The sequence below is a fragment of the Musa acuminata genome, chromosome BXJ2-11, assembly GCF_036884655.1.
Source record: "Musa acuminata AAA Group cultivar baxijiao chromosome BXJ2-11, Cavendish_Baxijiao_AAA, whole genome shotgun sequence".
Classification (NCBI taxonomy): domain Eukaryota; kingdom Viridiplantae; phylum Streptophyta; class Magnoliopsida; order Zingiberales; family Musaceae; genus Musa; species Musa acuminata.
Window position 1 is genome coordinate 22,025,630 of NC_088348.1, and position 8,359 is coordinate 22,033,988.

Below are 8,359 nucleotides of genomic sequence, written 5' to 3' on the forward strand. Positions count from 1 at the left end.
TCTCGGCAAGCTCCTAGACTTCACGATGATCTTCTTGGCAAGTTCTGACATGCTTCTCTGGCAAGCTTCGAGACTTCTCGGCTGGTTTCTCCAGAACTTTCGACGAACGTCCGGACTTTCGACGAACTCTCGAACTCCCAACATGATCGCGTCCTTGACTCCGGGACTTCATTTTACTTCATGCCTTGCTATCGTAGTTAATCCTGCACATGTAAAATAAACTTCGATCTAGACAATTAATATTAAGTATTAATCAAGTTGTCCAGCATGTCATTGGTCTCTTGACACTTCGTCCGATTCTTCGGTGCATCATCCTCTCCTGCGACCTATTACCCAATCGGTCAGTTGACTTTGTAACTCCGATATCCTTGGCGCAATGTCTTCTCTTCTTGGCCTGATGCCTGAATCCATAGCCCGAAGCCTTCTGTTGATACATCGACCGATCCACCGGCCCGTCGTCCAATCTTCTGACATGTTCCTCCGACCCAACATGATTTTTCCTGCTTTACTTGTCTCATCTTGATCGAAGCATCCTGCGTCACTCAAAACACAGATTAAAACATAAACACATATTGATTGGTTTCATCATCAAAATCTGAAATTCAACAATCTCCCCCTTTTTTATGATGACAACCAATCGACGACGGAGTTAACCTTAACTCCTAGAGTTTAAACAAACTCCCCCTATCAATATGTCATATTGATAGAAACTCTTGGATTCGAAACTCCAATCAACATGTCATGATAAAATCATGACATATAATCAACATACTTCTCCCCCTTTGTCATCAACAAAAAGGAGAAGTACCACAATCAAGTGTTTGTAATATAAGTTCAACTCATTGCATAAAAAACATAATATCTATTTTTATCATCATGCAATTTTGCTATCATCATAGATATGTAAGGTAGTATGATAGCATGTTCTACTTCATACAAGCTAGCAAATTAGAGATGTGCAAATTTAACATGTTTTACTTCTTGAGATAGGCAAGATAGCACTTTTACTTGTTTTGAGAAAGCAATTCTTTGCTTCTCTTTAGATCGCAAGTTAGCAATTCTAGCAAATTTTACATCATGTAAGGTAGCAAATTTTTGGTGATGTTCAAGATAGCTATTTTTGCCTCTTCTTGAAATTTCAAGCTAGCAATTCTTGGTGATGTTCAAGATAGCAATTTCTTTCTTCTCTTTTGAGAAGTGTAATTTTTTCTTTCTTCTTGAATTGTGCGAGCTAGTAAATTAGCTTTCTAGCATATTTTGCTCCCCCTTTGTCATTGTCAAAAAGAAAGGAAGACCATTTACGTTAATTTCTAAATTATGATAAAGGTAAATAGTCTAGATGAAAATTTAAGTCATGAATGTCAAAATAATTATTTTATCATGAATATTTCATCATTGCATGCATCATTATCATAAGCTAAAGTATTGCATGCATAATTCCAAATCATCATGTATATAAAATCATCATTATATGCATGATTCCAAATCATCATTTATTTCACATCATGATAGTACCAATTTTGTCAAATTACATCCTACCATGCATGATCGAAACTTCTTATTTGTATACATCAAAATAAATTAATGAATATTTCATATATTCATATCATCACATAAGGAATATCAAGAAGAATTATTGGGTGAGGAGATAAATATTTCATGAACACGAGGAATTACTTAAAAATCATATCATGAAAAGATAAAATCATGTGAATACCAAAAGACATTATTCATTTTGACACATCTCCTTTTTAAAAAAATGAAAGGAACTCTTAGGAGATCATGATATAGATAAAATTCATTCAATCTTGTAGGAGAACAAGATATTAATTCAAGCATATAAAATTTCTCAATTCTTTATGAATCATAAAAAAATTATTGTTCCGAAAAATCATGATTTATTTAGGAAAATTTTCTCTTTAGTACACGACAAGAAGAAATATAGCAATGATACGAATCATGATTCATTTGGATAGTAGATGGCAAAAAGAAACATTGAGGATAAAAGATCTCAATTTTTACAGAGTAAATATCAAGTTATAAATCTCAAAAAATCAAGATAAAGCTCATTCAAATTCAAATCATCAAATCAAAATCATTTTCAAGAAATTCATAAAAAGATGATAAAATAGCTTCATCAAAGTCAATAAGATAGAGAAAAAGAATTTTTAAGAAAAATACTTTTCTCTATTTAGTTGTTTCATATAAGCATGCCTTTGTCCTTTTTATGCCAAAAAATATACATATCATCAATCGTTTATGATCGAAAAATAAATTTCGTCATAAAAACCATCAAGACCAATAAATCACAAAAATCATCATGTATAACTTTAAAATCTCATGCATAAAATCATCAATCATGGTATCAAAACATTTAATATTTTCATTATATCATTATGCATTACTTCAAATAAAACATGATTTCATTTAATCAAAATCGAAAAACAACAATGGAAATCAACATGATACACATTATTACTTCTTAACCACATATAGCATGATTTCATAAGGCATTTTTAATAAAGTTCATTGTAGTTATGCATTTTTCTTTTTAGATGAATCTAACGTTTCATGCTTAGTTTCCATACAAAAGCCATGCATCATTTTTAAAATCGAAAGGCAATATGAAAATCATTAAGATATACATTATTGCTTCTCAAGCACATACATAGAATTAATCATATTTGGTGTGCAAGCATTAGATTAATATTTTATTATATTTTCATATAATTTTCATGATCATTTTTTAAATTACTAGCATGATAAGCATGATTCCTAATTTTTGCATTTTCATTATTAAACATTATTAAACATATATTTTTTAAGAAAAACAACTAAATTAAATTAAAAATAACTCATGAAAAATATTATGTAATTTCAAAATAAACTAAAAGCATTTTGATTACCTCAACATTGAAAGTCGTTAAGGCGTAGTTTACCACCTCACCTTTGTTGATTTTCTCCTCGTCTTCGGAGGAGCTTGATTCATCCCACAGTTCTTTTTTCTTCTTGCGTTCAAAGCAAGTAGTTCTGTTCTTTTTGCTTTTTAATTTTTGTTTCATTTGTAGTTTAAGTTCACCATCACTTGAGCTTATGCAGTGGTCTTCAAATGTTCTATGTCCCAAATCCTTCTTATTCTTTGGAAAGTTGTTCTCGAGTTCCCTTTTTTGCCACATTATTCATTTCGTAGGTCATTAAAGACCCAATTAGTTCTTCGAGTGGAAGGTTATTTAGGTTTTTAGCCTCTTATATGGTCGTTACTTTAGAGTCTCCAGTTTTAGAAAGTGATCGTAAAATCTTATTTATAAGTTCAAAATTTGAAAAATATTTGCCAAGAGCTTTTAAACCATTGATGACATCCGTAAAACGGGTGTATATGTCAACAATGGTTTCGCTCGGCTTCATTCGAAAAAGCTCGAAATCATGCATTAATTTTTTTTTTTTTTAATTTTAACATTGCTAGTCCCTTCATGTGTTATTTCAAGAGTGCGCCAAATATCGAAAGTCGTTTCACAAGTAGAAACACGATTAAACTCATTTCTATCTAAGGCGCAAAATAAGGCATTCATAGCCTTTGCATTTAGAGAAAATGTCTTCTTCTCCAAATCATTCCAATGGTTTATTGGAAGAGAAGACATTTGAAAATTGGATTCAACTATATACCATAAATCGAGATTCAATGAATGCAAGAAGACTCTCAATCGAGTTTTCCAATAAGTGTAGTCCATCCCATTGAAAAAGGGAAGACGAATGAGAGAGTGACCCTCTTGAAAGCCGAAAAGAGTCATTTCAATTTGGATGTTAAACTAAATATGAACAACGAAGCTCTGATATCAATTGTTAGGATCTAGAGTCAGCACTACGAGGGGGGGGGGGGGGGGTTGAATTAGTGCAACGGTAAAATAATGATGATTTAAAAACTTTCGTACAATAAAACCATTTCCGACGTAAAACCATTTTCGGAAACTTAACTTGAAAGCGAGTTCGTAAAAGTATTGAAGGTAGTAAGCACTTAAAGAGGTTTGTAGTAAAGATAAGATGCTCAAAGTAAATGCAAATCGAGATTTTAGAGTGGTTGGGTCAATCGTGACCTACATCCACTTTCGGCTTCCTCCTCCGACGAGGTCAACAACGTCCACTAGAGGTATTCCTTCAATAGGCGAAGACCAACTCCTTCTTACACCCCTTTTCTCCTTTTCATGGGTTTAGGAGACAACCCTTACAAGCACTCATATTCCTCTTACAGAATTCTAAACTTAGAGTGGAGGAGGGAATTTCTAAAGTGATTTCTATAACGTTTCTTTCCTTTTTTTGCTCTCTGTGCTTGTGTGCTTTAACCAAGGATGAGAGGGGTATTTATAGGCTTCAAGTTGATTCAAACTTGGAGCCTAAAAATATCTTATCCCGGGTTCCCGGGGCACGGGCGGTACCACCGCCTACACTGGGCGGTACCATTGCCCAGTGTTAGTCTAGCTGACACTGCCCTGGGTGGTACCACCGCCTGGGGGGCAATGCTGGGCAGTACCACTGCCTGGCACCCTACCAGGAGGGGTACAACCCCCCAGACTAGTGGTACCACCGCCTGACATAGTCTTGAAGACTGTGCCACGATGGTGAGACTCCTTGGGGCACTATTTAGGCTTCTTATTGGGCTCAACATAGTTCTTACATGGGCCTAGCTGGCCCGTAATTGTTTTAGCCCAATCCAAGCCCAATTACGTGCTAACTACGATTCCTAAGACATATTCTAAGCTAAACAAAGTCCGTAAGTCTATTCTTCCGGCGAGCTTCCGGTGATCTTCCAACGATCTCTCGGCAATGTTCCGACGGACTCCCGGCAAGCTCCTGGACTTCACGATGATCTTCTTGGCAAGTTCCGAAGAGCTTCTCTGGCAAGCTCCGAGACTTCTTGGTTGGTTCCTCCAGAACTTCCGACGAACATCCGAACTTCCGACGAACTCTCGAACTCCCAACGTGATCGCATCCTTGACTCCGGGACTTCATTTTGCTTCATGCCTTGCTATCATAGTTAATCCTGCACATGTAAAACAAACTTCCATCTAGACAATTAACACTAAGCATTAATCAAGTTGTCCAGCATGTCATTGGTCTCTCGACGCTTCGTCCGATTCTTCGGTGCATCGTCCTCTCCCACGGCCTATTGCCCAGTCGACCAGTTGACTCCGTAACTTCGATATCCTTAGCGTAATGTCCGCTCTTGTTAGCTCGATGCTCGAATCCATTGCCCAAAGCCTTCTGTTGATACGTCGACCGATCCACTGGCCCAACGTCCAATCTTCTGACATGTTCCTCTGGCCCAACATGATTTTTTCTGCTTTAATTGTCTCATCCTGATCTAAGCATCCTGCATTACTCAAAACATAGATTAAAACATAAACACATATTGATTGGTTTCATCATCAAAATCCGAGATTCAACACTTTCTCCTTTTCCCGGGTTTAGGAGACAACCCTTATAAGTCTCACTCCTCTTTCTTAAATAGTTACAAGGCTAAGAGGTGAAAGAGGAGAACTCTAACTTTTACAACACTTTTATGACTTAAGAGTTCAAGATTAAGTAAATACTTTCATGTCCTTTCATGTAGAAAAGGGTGACATTTTTATAGGCCCCAATAGCTTTAAAATTGGAGCTAAAAAGTATCACATCCTCGAAATCCGGGGACTGGCAGTACCACCGTCGTTATTGGGTGGTACTACCACCGCTGATTTGACTCTGGGCGGTACCACCATCAAACAAGGGTGGTACCACCACTAGCAGCAGTGCTGCCAGTGGTACCACCGCCCAAAAATACAACTGTCGGCCATATTTTCAGGGGCTGAATTGGATACTCAATTTGGCCCAATTCAGCCCTATTAAGGGCCCAATTGGCCCCTAATTAAGTTAGTGGGATCACCTCCCAATCATAACTTAATTTATGCTCTAACTACAATAATTAAGACATAATTTATAGTGCTTCTTATTCTGGTGCATCAATTGCTCTTCCAGTGAGCTTCCGGCATACTTCCGGCGAACATCCGACGAACTCTCGATAATATTTTGGTAGACTCCCGGCAAGCTCTTGGACTTTATGATGATCTTTTTAGCGAGTTCCGACGAGCTTCTTTGGCAAGCTCTTGGACTTCTTAGTTGGTTCTGGCAGAACTTCCGACGAACGTCTGGACTTCCGACGAACGTCTGGACTTCCGTCGAACTCTCGAACTCCAAATGAGATCTCAATCTTGACTCTGACACAACACCTACTTTATGTCTTACTACTATCATAGTTAATCCTGCACACTTTTCTCAACATATAGATTAGATCAAATAAATTACAATTGACTTCATCATCAAAATCCAAGATTCAACATCCTCATATAGGATATCCTTTGTGTCTCAAGTCTAAAGATCAGATACATTATTAGAATAACAGAATCGCTGACTGCGAATGAGGTATCATCTATTAGGATCAAGAGCATTAAGAGGGGGAGGGGGGGGGGGGGGGGGGTGAATTAGTGTAGTGGAAAACTTTCGACGATTAAAACTGCGTTCGTACGTTGAAATCCGATTCCGACGTAAAAGTCATTTCGTGCAGATAATAACTTTGAAAGCTTATGGAAATGTATTTGAAGTAAAGTAAGAAAGACAGTTTGCAGTTAAGATAGAAATCAGAATGTAAGCGCAAACTGAAATATGATGTTCGTACAATAAAATCGATTTTCGTCTTAACGCCGATTCGGAAAATACTTAACTATAAAACACGTTCGTAAATGAGCAAAAGGCAGTAAGCTACTGAGAATGTTTGAAGTAAAGATAAGATGCTCAAAGTAAATGCAAACCGAGATTTAGAGTGGTTCGGTCAATCTTGACCTACATCCACTTTTGGCTTCCTCCACCAACGAGGTCACCAACATCCACTAGAGGCCTTCCTTCAATAGGAGAAGGCCAACCACCCTTTTACAGTTTCACTCCTTTTGACGGGCTTAGGAGACAACCCTTACAAACTTTTCTCTCCTCTTTTGAAAGATCAAAACTTGAAAAAAGAGGGAGGAGAACTTCTAGCCTTTACAACACTTTTGAGATCTAAAAATTATCGAGTAAGATTGGATTTTCAATGCCCTTTCATGTAGGAAAGGGTGGGGTATATATAGGCCCCAAACTAGTTTGAATTTGGAGCTCGAAAATGTCTTTTCCCAGATTTCTAGGGTACTGGCGATACCACCTCCTGATTGGGGCGATACAATCGCCTGGCCGCTCGGAGACTGAGCCTTTGGGTGGTGCCACTGCTTGACAGGGGCGGTTGCACTGCCTGGCAAAGCTCGGAGACCGAGCTCAAGTAGTTCCACCGCTTGTCAGGGGCGGTTGCACCGCCCAATCTCGCTCGGAGACTGAACCCAAGCGGTGCCACTGCCTACCTGGGGTGGTTGCACCACCTAGCTTTCCTGGGAGACCTTCTCCAAGGTGGTGCCACCGCCGACCTTGGCGGTGCCACTGCCTGGCAAAAATTATGGTCCGAATGGGTTGATCCATTCAGCCCAATTTGGGTCTGTCAAGGGCCCAATTGCCCCCAGATTAAGTTAATGGGTTCACCTATCATTCCTAATTTAATCTACATACTAACTATGACATTTCTTAAGACATTTACTACAACTTGCTCCGGTGCGTCAATCGCTTCTTCTGGCGAGCTTCCGGTGAACTTCCGGCGAACATCCAACGAACCTTTGGCGATGCTCCGGCGGACTATCGGCAAACTCCTGGACTTGCGATGATCCACTTGGTGAGTTCCAACAAGCTTATTTAGCAAGCTCCTGGACTTCTCGGATTTGTTCCCGTAGAACTTCCGATGATCGTCCGGACTTCCGTCAAACTCTCGAACTCCCAACGTGATTATAGTCTTGACTCCGGCGCAACTCCTACTACATGTCTTACTTTTATCGTAGTTAATCCTGCACACTTATCTCAACATATGGATTAGATAACAAATGACAATTGACTTCATCATCAAAATCCGAGATTCAACAATCTCCCCCTTTTTGATGATGACAATCGATTGATAACGGAGTTAACCTTAACTCCCCCTATCTATATGCCATACTTGAGATAAGTCATTCTTAAATTCAAGACCTTTGAATTCAATAGACTTATTGATAAGTTAAGAACTCTTAACATTATCAATTACTCCCATCATGATTCCTATCATGATGTATCTTACTGAAAATGATGTCAAGACTTGACATCCATTCTCAAGTTTTACATTTCAAATATGAATAATGGTAGCAGTTCAACATAAGATATCAACATGTAAATTTACAACTAAGATTTTGATATCTTAACATGAAGCACACATTTCAAATGTTTTAGC